Raw genomic sequence first — 13,683 nt, forward strand, 5'->3', positions numbered from 1 at the left:
CCAGTCCCTTCTGCTGCCTCTTCTGGGAAGCCCTTCTGGCAGCCTCAGTCCAATTGCATGGCTCCTGATCCACCAAAAGCAGATTATTCCTGCAGTGCTGCATGCAAAGCCTGTCTCTGTATTTACAAAAACCCACATTTTCCTATTACAAGCTCCAGATCTCCCTTCCCACCCCTTCTCTTCCCCCAGTCCCAGCTTTTCCACCACTTCTGAGCAGGAAAATGGAAGAACAAAGAGCACTTACCTGGAAAATTAAAAGTGAAAGACGAGGCGAGGCAGGGATATGTCAGTCCCATAGCAACAAGAGGTTTCTATTAATCCTGTGTGAGTTGGGGTGCACTGTAATGTGGGAAATGCATTCAGCAGGGTGCTGGTGGCGAGTCTTCAGCTGTGTGCCCAGCTAAGAGGCTCCATTTGAGAGCAGTGGGGTGGGAGCTGTGTCCTGGCTGCCTCTCTCTCTGGCCAGCAGCCCTGGGGTGCAGGTTGCCACGCTGACCCTGGGCACGGGATGCTGGGCTGGCTGGCTTCCCATGCAGGACATGGAGCAGCTCTGGCTCCTGCAGAAAACGGGTTTATTTCTGCCAAGGCATTTCCTACCTGCTCTCTGCATTCATCTTGTGGGAAGTGGCAGCAGGCAAGAGCTGAGTTCAGTGGGGCCTGGCAAATCCCTCCTGCTGCAGCCCCACTGCTCTGCTTTACATCTGCAAACCCTCTGCTGCTGCTGCCAGAAGGGCACAGACGCACTCCTGTAGGAATGGGGGTGGGCAGAGGAGGATGGGGCAGCTCTTAAGGGGTGGGCAGAGGAGGATGGGGCAGCTCTTAAGGGGTGGGCAGAGGAGGATGGGGCAGCTCTGAAGAGGCACCAGCAGTGAGCAAGAGCTCATTCAAGGCCTTTTAACCAGCAGTTCCCAGCTATGGCTTTAGCGGCTGTTCCTACCTGCCTGGGCAGGACAAGCCCTGCACACCTGCTGCCACTTGAAGCATCCTCCTCAGTCCCTCTGGAGACTCAGCACAGCTTGAAGGGAGTCTGCAAGTCAGTGATGGGGTAGGGACCAAACAGCAGCCTTTGACACTGGTTTCTGGCTGCCTGCAGTGCTGCAGGCGTACTGCAGAAGGGATACAGAGACATAGAGCTTGCCCCCAAAGGCTCCCAGTCTAATCCTGAGCTGTTGTAATAACTAATGAATGATAAAGTGATGAAGAAGAGACGTTAAAAAGATGCCGTAAGACCAAAGGATACAGCAGTAACCCTGCTGACTTGCTCAACTCTAATGCAAGCTCCTTTTGACAATTCAATTATAATGTGATGCTAATTAGTTGATCGTATTGAACGCCAAGGCAGAAGGGCACTACAAGAAAGGGATGCTGATAGGGGAAGGTGGCAGCAACAGCACTTCTTGCCAGGCAGATAACAAACTGCATCAAGGGAGCATTGAAAAGGAGCCAAGATCTGGGGTGGAACGTGGCAGGGAGCAGCAACCATCAGATGAGAGCTCGGAATGGAGAGGATAATGAGTGTGATAGCTGCCCAAAGCAGAGGCTGATGCTGCACAGACAGGAGGTGGTCAGCCAGCACCTCACTGTTGTCAGCAGCTGGGCACCCGCACTGCCCACATCTGGTGCTCCCATCTGAGCACAGCAACCACAGAGTGATCAGGGACCAACCCCAGACCCCAGAGAGAGCCGAGGGGCTTGTTCTTAACCAGGTGAAAGCCACTGAATGGTTAAAGTCACTCCACTGTGCCTCAAGTCCTGTTGCTGACTGCAAGATGTGTAACAGCCTTCCCTGAAATCAGGGTCACCAACACGCTCGTTTTCACTAATTCCATATTTAAAACACGGCTTCTCAATCAAAGAGATGTTATTACCCACAAAGCAGCTTAAATTGTCCCTTAGATTCAGATACAGCCTGTTGCATTAAACATCTTTTTATCAATATCACTTAGGGCTGACAAGCCTCCTTCGCACATCCTTTTAATAACATCAGTGCACTTCACAGAGCCCTTAAGGTCATTCCATTGGGAAGCAAATACCCTTAAGGGCACCTTTTGTCAGCGCTCGTTTCCTCCAGTTGCTGAAGAGGGATTGTGCTGAAGCTTGGGCTCCTCTTGCATCCTGTGTATTCTGGGAACAGCTCTGTGCAGTTTCCAGGAGGTGGGAGGAGAGTGCCAGGCTGGAAGAAACATCATCTGCTGTGCAGGGCAGGAGCAGGCAGACCAGGCTTCTCCTCCAGCCCACCACAGGCCCAGTAAGGTCTGGTCCATGTCTGGTGTGAGCAAGCAGCAATGCAGAGCATTGTGGTGGTGAGGACAGAGCTTCCTCCCCAGGGATGCTCTCAGCATCCCAAACCCGACACGGGGACCAACTGCTACAGCCCCAGGTGCCCATTTTTGGCAAAGGAGCATCAAATGCCCCTGTCACTGTGGGCTCTGCTGGTGCCATGTAACACACTGGATGTCACATCATGGGCTCTGTGGCAGAGGAAGAGGCAGGAAGTTTGGGGCTCAGTTGGGGAGTCATTTGGGAATCATGAGTGTAGCACTGAAGTACTTCAGGGATAAATAAGACTAATTTTATAAAACCTGATAGGGAGAAGAGGATGGAAGCAGCGTTCCCTCATGGTTCACCTCTGCTCTGGCATTTCAGAGAAGCATAGAATAGTTTGGGTTGGACAGGACCTTAAGATCATCCAGTTCTAACCCCTGCCATGGACAGGGACACCTCACACTAAACCAGGTCACCCAAGGCTTCATCCAGCCTGGCCTTGAACACTGCCAGGGATGGAGCATTCACAACTTCCTTGGGCAACCCATTCCAGTGCCTCAGCACCCTTAAAGAACTTCCTTAGATCTAATCTAAACTTTCCCTGTTTGAGTTTTGTCCTCTTACCCCTTGTCCTATCACTCCAGTCCCTAATGGAGAGTCCCTCCTCAGCATCCCTATAGGGCCCCCTTCAGATACAGATTTGGGGAGCTTTGATTTATTCTGGCTTCTGCAGATGGGTTCAATGGGTACCAATTGGCCAAAACGCTGCTCTGCTGTGTTTTAGGTTCTCCATCTGCCAAAGGAAGAGAAAAAGACAAATGAGCTGATGAAGAACGCTGTGTAAGAGAGGGCTCACGTGGCTGATTACCAATGGCAGGAGTTCAAGGACACTCTCAGGCCACAGAGCTCTGCTCGCTGCAGGCTGGATGCTGGAGCAAGCCCCGGCCCCGGCGCTGGCAGCAGCTCAGTGTGGAGCTGGCTGCCCATGCACAGCCCCAGCCCAGCCTGGCTCTGTGAGCAGCTTGATTACAGCAGCAGGGGCACTGCCAGCAGCTGAGCACCACACAGAGAGGCCATTGACTGCTCGGGCTGTTGGAAACTGCTTGTGGCATCCGCACGAGGAGCTGGACCCTTCGGCAGCTGCGGCACAAACAGGTTGGAGATGGAAGGGAACTGGGTTTGAAACTCAAATGAAAGAGGAGGTTTTGTAAAACTCACACAACCCTCCCCCAGCCTCATGGTTTCAAAGGAACCCCATCAAACTGCAGTGGTAAATCTGCCAAGCAGGCTCAGGTGACTTCTCCAGAGCCCCATGGCTGACTGAGGTACCAGAGATGTGGCTGTTGTCTCTGTGCATCTTTCTCTGCTTTGCATCCTCTTTCTTACACCAGCACCCCTGTCATTGCAGAGGGGCAGGGTCAGCACAGCAGGAGCATCAAGCAGACAGACTGGGGTCAGCACAGCTACTGTGGCCCCGCTCAGGGTCTGGATGAAAACACAGGGACACAATCCCCTTTGTGCAACGATGCCCATGGCAGAGGCTGGAACTGGACCTTAAGGTCCTTTCCAACCCCAACTATTCTATGGTTCTATGCCTGAGAGCCAGACCCAAGCTCCCTGACCATGATTCTTCCCTTCCTGGATGAATCTTGCTGCCCTCAGTGTTAGCAATTAGAGTGTCCATAAAGAGCCTCCAAGGCAGCAGAAATCCTTGCACTGAAAGGTTTCAGAAAGCACAGACTTTGGCTCTTAGGAACCTATGAAATTTTAATGGGTTATTTTTTCTCCACCAGTTTTGAATTTATTTCTACTCATAGGCAGGCACTGCAGAAAGAGCCTTTTGAGGCCCTTGCCTTTATAGGCAGCTGCCAGCACAGGTTTTTAAGCATGCAAGGTACAACACCAAGAACAACCCCAAAAATGAGGCAGGGGCCACAGAATCAACAAACAAGGGAGCTGAAGTGAGAGTCTGACTGCAGGACCAAAACCAGCACAGCTCTGAAGGCACAAATAGTTTGTTAGAGGCCAAGCCCAACCAAACCAGGACAAATGCTGCTGTTGACACCTGTAAGTGTGCAGGACACTGCCTTGTGGTGGTCACATTGATAGAATCATAGAACAGTCAGGATGGGAAAGGACCTTCAGATCACCCAGTTCCAACCCCTGCCATGGACAAGGACACCTAACACTAAACCAGGTCACCCAAGGCTCTGTTCAACCTGGCCTTGAACACTGCCAGGGATGGAGCATTCACAACCTCCCTGGGCAGCCCATTCCAGTGCCTCAGCACCCTAACAGGAAAGAATTTCTTCCTTAGATCCAATCTAAACCTCCCCTGTTTCAGTCTGAACCCATCACCCCTTGTTCTGTCACTACAGTCCCTAATGAAGAGTCCGTCCCCAGCATCCTTATAGCCCACTTCAGGCACTGGAAGCTGCTCTGAGGTCTCCACACAGTTTCTCTTCTCCAGGCTGAACAGCCCCAATGTTCTCAGCCTGGCTCCATACAGGAGCTGCTCCAGCCCCTGAGCATCCTCGTGGCCTCCTCTGGACTTGTTCCAACAGTTCCATGTCCTTCTGATGCTGAGGGCACCAGAACTGCACACAGTGCTCCAAGTGAGGTCTGACCAGAGCAGAGCACAGGGGCAGGATCAGCTCCTTCACCTGCAGGTCATGCTCCTTTGGATGCAGCCCAGGATACAGTTGGTTTCTGGGCTGTGAACAGTTTCAGTGGCTCAGTGAATCCATCAGCTGATGCCCACATGTGGTGCTGCAGGAGCTGCCCCAGCTCACAGCAAGGAGCAAGCCACCACTTGGGCAGGGTGGTGCTGGCAGATGGCACCACACCACCAGCTAAACACCATCCCAAGCTTGTAGCCTGCAGATGGGACAGACAGGACCTGGTTACCAGTGATTATTGCCTTGGATTTGCTGGTGCTGGCTGCATGCACTGAGTCCCTGCAGCGAGACAGGCAACAGATGGGTCATTAAAACAAAGTGGGTTAAAAGGTCACTTTCTTGCTTCATCCAGATGAGTGCAGGGGCCAGGCAGGACCCAGCTTCCAGGCATCTCTTTGTGTGGGTTTTTTCATGGCTCTCCAATAATTTGACTTTCTGCATTCATTAAATCACTATTATCAATTCTCCACATCACTGCTCACCTCATTCCCTCTCTCAAACAGGATCTCAGTTTATTCCCTTCAAACCCTCAGAGACTCTTCCCTGTCATGTTCCAACCCTCTGATGTTCAACTCTTCTCCTGCTACACCCCAAACCTCCCAAGGAGCAGGGGTCACAAGAAGAGTTGTCCTCTGCATCCCCAGCCTATTCCCTGACCTCCAGCCTGCACTTCCCTTTCCTCCTGGGTTAGCTCCTCTGCCTGCAGCCCCTGTGCCCTCTCCCTGTGGCTTAGGCATGAAGTCAATCTCAGCTGTAATAAAGGGGAGCCTGATTCCGCACAGCCTATGGGTACAGCCCCATCTCCCCTCCACTGGAAGATTTTGTTTTGAAAGAGAAAGGAAATAGGGAAATGGTGTTTGGAACATTGAAAGCATCTTAAAACCCGAGGTGACATTGTCGCTGCTGGTGCTTCCATGGCAACGTGCATTTATTTCTCAGAGCTGTTTCATAATAATTAATCCACCACCTCCATCCACGTGGGCCATGTTCAGAGCGCACAGCACAGCCCCGCTGGGATGCTCTGGGGTCACATCAAATATTTATGCCAAAGAACCAGGAGAAAGAACTTTCCTGGTGTGTTGTGGCCACTGGGACAAAGCTGAGACCTGCAGGCACCGAGCAGCCTTGGCCTGCAGGGTGACAGGGCAACGAGGAGCATCAGTCCTGTGGATCACACCAGGATGGAGCAAGGCTGGGTTCATTCCATGGGGGATCTTCAGCAATCAAGCACAAATCAGGGTAGTGAGAGGGAGAGACCTCCCCCTGGAGCTGTGCCTTGACATCCTTTGAACAGGCCTGATAGGCTCAATGGCAGGCTCTGGCACAGTACAGCCAGGCTGCTTCACCCCGCACTGGTGTAGCCACAGCTACGAGCAGGGGCTGCCCAGCTCCTGGAGCTGCAGCCATTGACTGCCTGGCAGCGCTGGTGGAAGGGAAACATTCCCATGTCCCTGTGAATTACGGTGAGAAGAGGGCTGGTAAGTCTCAATTGGCTGCACACACAACCCCCTGAGGTCCCAGACAGTGTGTGCTTGTTTTCTTGCTACCCTGGCTCCTCTTGTCAGGATCTGTTAGGAGATGTGATGGGAGCAGGCGCAGCCTGCGTCCTGCTCAATCCCCTTTCACTGGCTAAGTGGAAGCTGCAGAGCACGGGGCCAAAACCCCAGCAGCCAGAAGCTTTGAGCCTGCCTGTGAACATCTAAGAGCTTAATGAAGAGATCCCCTAAGCTGCAGCAACTGAATGGACAGGCCATGAAGCACAAGAGCTTTTCTACCCCAGAAGGTCGGAATCAGTTCAGTTCTCTCCCACCTGATGATCCCCTGCAATCCTGTACTGGACTGACTGGGTTTCTGCTGGTGCTGTGTCCCAGGAGACATCTCAAAGCCCTCATCCTCTTCCTGCTGGAGAACAGTGCTTCCATAGCAGGCGCTTCCAAAGCCTTTAACTTGAGAGTCAAAGCAGCAGCTTCATGTCAGCAACAGCTCTTTCCAGCTCTGCTTTTACTGCCTGCCTTGCTTACTATAAAGGAGGTTGTGTCCCTCATTCACTTGAGGTTAAGCTGCAGCAGGGAGCACTGGGGCTGCTCTCTTCCTGTTTGTTTGTGACAGTTCACCTCTGGCAGAGACTCCCCTCTTGCTATTCCCACTCTTACTACGCTTCCTTTTGCAAAACACACGCCAGTTTCATGGCTCTGATGAAGCAATGAGCAGCGTCTACAGGGACTCACAACGTTAATGCCTAACCCCAGCAGCTACAGGCAAGGCTTCACTCAGAGGGGTTGCTTTGGTTTGAAGCTGTAAAGTTAAACATCCGTTCTAACAACTGCAGACCTTGGCAGCGCTGAGACAACACCCTTCCTCCGAGGGTTCTCGCAAGGCTGCACGTTGTCATCCTCATTTGAAATAGGAAAACCACTTCAAAGCACACACAGGTTTGCCCAAAGCCACAAACACAGTGAGGGGCATGGCTGCAGAAAGGGAGGTCTCCTCCCAGCCCCAGCACTGCCAGGAAAACCAAACCCAGGTTAAGCCAGGTTCTTGATGTCCTTTCCAATTAGCTCCCAGTAGAGGAAACCAGGCGAAGCGCAGGATTCGGTCCTCAGCAGCCTCAGGCTGTGCCTGTCCTGCAGTTAACCGGCCCCTGTAAGATCAGAAAGGCTCAGCAGCATGGCTTGGACCTAGAACTAATAGAGAAGCTCATTCTCGAGCTGGAGCAATGGGGTGCTCATCGCTGCTGGGGAACATACCTGCTGGTGCCATTCAGTTCAATTGAATTGCACACAGAGGCGTGGGGCTGACACCTCTGCCCCAGCCCCACGGCAGGCTGAGGTTTTGCAGCACAGATGACTGCTGGACACTTCCATCATTGCAGCAGAGACTATGGGTGCAAAACCACAGCACCCGCTTATTACCTCTGCATGCCTACCACGTGTTGGCTGAGCTCAGCCATGTGCAGTGCGAGGCATGAGCAGCCATGCTCAGCCTGAGGCTCCCCTGCAGGCAGGGCTGCATGAGGTGCCCTCATTTGGGAGGCACAATAATGGGTAATTGCTCCCACTTCATTGACAAGGGTGATCCTTTGGGTTGCAGCTGCCCTATGGCAAAACTCAGCCCTGCTCCCAAGCCCATTGTTTAGGCTGGTGAGGCAGAGTGTAGTGGAGAGCACCAGAGCCTATCATGAAGAGAATTGCGCTCTGTAGCTGTGCTTTCACCTGCTATTACAGAGACAGATTTCCTACTCAGGCTTGCAGATGACCTTCTCCAATCAAACATTAACTCTGCACTAAACAATCATTAGGGAGCATTTGGAGGCTTTAATAATTAACACTTTTATTAATCCACTGATTCTACTTCAAGCAACAGGTCTCTGCAGAATTAATTCTGTTGCCATTTAGAGGAGAAAGAAATTAATACCATTTCGAGGCAGAGAAGGAAGAAGGTATTTAGGTTCCCCTGCACTTTCTAAAGGTACTGAACCTGCTCCTAGAACTGTAATTATGCAACTTATTAACTGAACAGACAAACATAAGGCTAAGTGATTTCCAAAGCCTGGGCTTTGAGAAATAGTAGGGCAGCCACACAAGACAAAATCCAATCAAGAAAGACCACAAACATTCAACAGGTTGAAACCCCATCAGCTGCTAACTGGCAGGCACATGGCTGGCACAACTGAAATACAAAGGGATTGCACAGGAAACTCAGCTAAAGGCAGAAGGGAATCAGTGAGTGTTGGTTGATGCTGTGGTGACAAAAACAAGGTGCAAGCACTGAGAAAAACCCTCCTGTTCAATCCTGCTCCCTCCTCAGTCCCCCAGTGTCGCTCCAGATCAGTTTCTATGGGGCAAGAAGCTGCCTTACCAGTGCTCAATTCAAACCCCCTTTCGGCATCAAGCCAGTGACAGGGCTGAGAGCAGAACTTAGCCTTGCTCAGGGCTTTGCTGAGCTCTCTTTAAACCACCAGATAATGCTCCCCTTTGAGTGGCTCTGTACACGTGGAATAATTGATCAGGCTCCCTCTGCAATGAGTAACTCTCACCTTTGTGTTGAGAAGCGTTTTGACTTCCTAAGTATTGCTGCCATTTAGAAACACAGCATGAAAATCAGGCTGTTAATGCATTACTTGGTGCTGTAACACGCAGTAAAACTCATAGTTTCAATTCCTCCAGCTTCTCCCCTGTCAGTGCCTTAAGTGGGGGTCCTGCTGGTCTCCATCCACGTCACTACATATCCCTTCTTTTTTCTTTAGCTATGGTGAATCAGTAACAAATGTAAGAGACCAGAAGATACCAGACTCTTCTGTGCAAAAAACACATGTATTTAAGTTTTCCTTTTATTGTTACTAAATCTTTGCTGCAATGGGCAAGAGAAGACATAGGAGGAAGCCAAATATTTACCTGTCATAGAAACCCCTACCTGAAAACTATCACATGCAGCCTCTGCATTCCTGTATATCTGAGCTCAGTGAAGCCCTTTAAAGCAGCAATAAACATGGAGCAAGCTTTCAAGTGTATCCCTGAGAAGCTGAGAAACAAAAAGCCCATTTTACAGATAGATAAGCAGGTAGAGAGAAGAGCTACAGGCAAGCTGCGGCTGCACCAGCAGACACCCAGTAAAGGCAGTCAAGCAGGTAACTACCATCCCCATGGAGAGAACATGGGTGAAATACTACAGGTGTATACAAGGTTCCTGTATTTGCCTCAGACTTCAGCCAAGGATCTGTATCGCTGCAGTCTCTGCAACAGAAAGGCTTCTGCATATGGAGGATAAAGCAAAGCCTTCTTTCTTCCCTCTCTTTGAATCTCTGTATAGGCTCACAGGGAATGTGGGCATATTGATTACACTTTCATTAGCAGGCAAACCCGTGTATTCCTGAGCTCTCCGGGTTTCCGCACATGAATCCCCTATTCTTCCACACAACAGACTATGGAATAACATCACACGTCTGGTTAAAAACAAATGGCTTTTCTCCCGGGGTGCTGGCTCCTGATGCTGGCTCAGCGGGGCCGGGCTCAGCACAGGCTGCCTGGGCCCTCTCGTGGCTCCTTGCAGACAACGCAAAGGACTTTTCCTTTCGAGGTCTCTCCTTCAGGAAGCTCCAAGTTTGCTTTGGGTTTGGGCCCTCCAGCGCTCAAACAGTCTCGCTGGAAACCACAACGCTTGGGTTCGGATCCCAGTTTCCTTGGGATTTAGGGGGACTTGGATTTTCTCCAAGCTAATCCCGGCTAAAAGACTACTTCAACTTCTTCTTTCCCTATGGAAACAGTTCAACATTTTAAAGCTCCGTTCACTCAGGATGGCTGCGATTTGGTTTCTTTATAAATGAGGGCTCTAATGTCCTCCAAAGAGCCCAGGGGCTTTGCAGGCAGTAAATGAGTATTCCCATCGGTAACAGATGCACCTCAAACAATCCCTTCAATTGGCTTTTTTGATAATGGGACTAAAAGCAGATGAAACATGAATCTTCTGGTGACAGAAATTGGTTGCAGTTATTCTATATGGCAGGGAATTCAGAGCGAGGGCTAAGGAAAAACCCAACCAACCATACACAAACCCTAGGCCTGTTTAAAAAAACCCCAAAGAAATTACAAATAAGCAGGTGGGTTTCAGTGATAACACCAGAAAAGTCTACAAACAAATAGAGAGACCAAATTGTTTAGGCAGTGTTAATGGAAGTTAGGATACAAAGGCAAACACACGAAGAACTAGATCAGATTAAGTGAGCAATTACAGAGATAAAGACTGTAAAATGCTAGTTCTTTCACACCTGCAATAATCCCTGGGGTTTAGGACCATCTTAAATTGTCTTTAAAACGCTTGTCATGCATTTTGCATAAGGAATGTTTCAATCAGACTTTGAATGGAATAGCTTGAAAGCAAAGGGGAAGAAAAACCACCTGAAGCCATGGTTTATAGCCAGGATACCACTTGTGTTGTCAGGAAGGGAAATTGCTCAGCTGCTGCTTTGGAGTAAGCAAGAAAAAGGTGTCTCTCCCCACAAACCATGTACTGCTCCTGAAGCACTTCTGGCAAGGTGAAGGAGCAGCCAGTCCCTCCCTAACTGCCACTGTTCTGTTATTGTAATCAAACCATTATTGCTCATACCAGCTAAACCTTGATGGGAAATCATTTGTTAATTAGGTAAGGCAAAGACTTCCACTGGAAGCAGTAAAATCCAGTATTTTCTGAACCTGACAAGCTGCTCTAGAACAGCATCCTGACCACTCAGAAACTACAGCTACATGAGCCACTTGCATTTGAACTTGATTGATTCTTGCCTTTTTTCTGCCTATTCTCCTTTATTAGAATGATGCAAATAGGTGTGTATTATTTTAGTGCATCATAGAAGCTGATTCAATTAAGATGCTGAGGCATCTCAGATTTAATTTGAATAATCTGGTAGTATTAACTTGCTTGATGGTCTATTTCTGACCTTGCTTTCCAAATGCCAAGAGAAAGGCAATGTCCAGTAGTAAGAAACACATCCTCCACTGCACACCAATTACAATGAGTAACAACCACTGAGCTTGTGATTAAAACTTGTCAGCTCTGTTAAAAACACCAAACAAACAAAACAAGCCCCAACCCAGCAGCACTGCTGTAGTGCAGTGGTGCTCAGTGCCACCAGTACACACACCTGTCTGGAGCTCAGGTGCAGGCTTTGGTTTAGGCTCTCATCCCACTCTCAGATGCTAATCTTGGGAACAGTCTTATTCTCAATAGTGGTAAAGGAAATGGTTAAACATTTTAATAGAGCCTTTTCTATCCAGTGCTATTGGAAGGAGTCTCATTTCTATTTTGAAGTGCAAAAACCCATCTGTTGCATACAAACGCCATCAATAGCAACATATGTGGAGCAGCCAGCTCCCGGACTCAACAGCAGGATCAGGGCATGCTGAAGGCATGTTTTTTTGGTTTAAGAATCAGTCTTGGAGCCAGTTACTCCAGTGTGCAATTCCAGTGTGCTTCAGGCATGCTGGGATAAGCAAACAACTTCCAAATCTGATTTAACAATTAAGAAAGGACAAGGAAAAACAAACCATGAGTCTGTCCTGGTTAAATAGTTCAGGGGAAGCAGCTACACTCAGGCAGCTCACCCACTCTCCTGCATCGAAGCTGGTACCTGCAGCTTCATTTCCCACTGGCCAGAGGGACACTGAGGCCAAGGCAGCAGTTCTGCAGGATGAAGCAGGACTGAATTCAATACATGCAGTTAGACCCTCCCTTCCCCGTCACCATGAAATATGCTAAGAAAAAGGAGCCAGTTCATCTTGGCACAGTTAATAGATTCCATGAATAAAGGAGCTTTTTGTTAAATATTAAAAATAAAATGATATACTGTTCTCTGCTCTACTTCAGATGTGAGTGAGGATAAACCCCAAGGTACTCAAACCCATCGCACAGAAGTCCTGGCTTTCCATTACCTCTTACCCCTAGGCTTATGCTGGCTAGAAAAAGTTCTGGATACTTCAGTTTTTCTTTAGCAGATCTCTAGTGTTTATCCTGCAGTAATATCTCAAAATCTACTGTAGAAAACCCAGACTATCCTAAGTGACCCTTCTGCACTCCTACATTCTTAAACTCTCCATAAATTGATCTTGCAAGTACCATTTATGATGAGTCATTAAGATACTTTCCATTTCAGGCATTTAAATGTTTTAAGATCCAGAGGTTGGCTGCTATCAGAGTTGAGTCCTTAAACTATCTCCTTCCACACACTTCACTTACCCTGCACAGCTGACTGGTGCCTGCAAATACCTTCCTCTTTCCTAAAAGAACATTTCCATCTGAACTGAGGAGGCTACTAGAGAAGCAGCTTCTGCTGCACTGCAACGTGAGCTGTGAAAATGGCAAACTTATCTATAATGTATTTTGATTATGAAATGATCTATGTGTATGTCAGACTGGTGGTGGTGTGAGAAGAAAACAAGAATAGATGTGTCCTGAGGGAACTGGAAGCTTCTGGCAGTGCCTGCAGCAGGATCACGGAAGAGCTGAGGCTGGAGCATCTTGGTACCTGGAAAGTTTTACCTGGAGAAGCCCCATGTGAGGACCAGCCAGGGCAGCAGCCAAAGCACAGATGGAGAGGACAGCTCCTGCTCCCTGAATGCAGCTGCAGGATTCCCAATTGAAAAGTGGCAACGGGAACAGTGGCTGCTGAGAGAATGAAGCAGAGAGAGAAACCAAGGACAAGTTGTTCTTTGGGCTTGTGTAGACAAGGATAATGCTTAAACCTCCAAATCATGCATCTCAGCTTTTGCAGTAAGGAGAATGGTGAAAGACAAAAGCTAAACCTCGAGATGCACTTTTGCAGTTCAAGAACTTTACCTTTTGTTTTGGGTTTTTTTCCCTTTCTTTTTTAAGAGACCACTGTCAGGGCTTGCTGAGTTTATGCATTAAATACAAGAGGCTTACCTGGGATACCAGAGTGCTCTTGAACCAAAAAGTATTCTCTAGACCAGGCTACATCAGGGCAGTTAAAAAGGCAAAAAAATAATTATTATTTGGTTTTAATCTGCAAGAAAATGTTTATTCTTTGTAAACCCCACAGAAAAAAAAAGGAGAACGCAGTCAAGCTCAAGTACTGAATGAAAACTGTGCTGGAGGCAGCAAAATGGGGGAACCTCAACACAAGAAATCACTGACAGTATCTGATGTTTTGCACAGAGATGGAAAACCAATGACATTTCTGAGCAACACCTTGATGGTGACAGTTACACAGGATGATTCCAAATGCAAATGG

This window comes from Melopsittacus undulatus, chromosome 14 (genome assembly GCF_012275295.1).
Source record: "Melopsittacus undulatus isolate bMelUnd1 chromosome 14, bMelUnd1.mat.Z, whole genome shotgun sequence".
Lineage (NCBI taxonomy): Eukaryota > Metazoa > Chordata > Aves > Psittaciformes > Psittaculidae > Melopsittacus > Melopsittacus undulatus.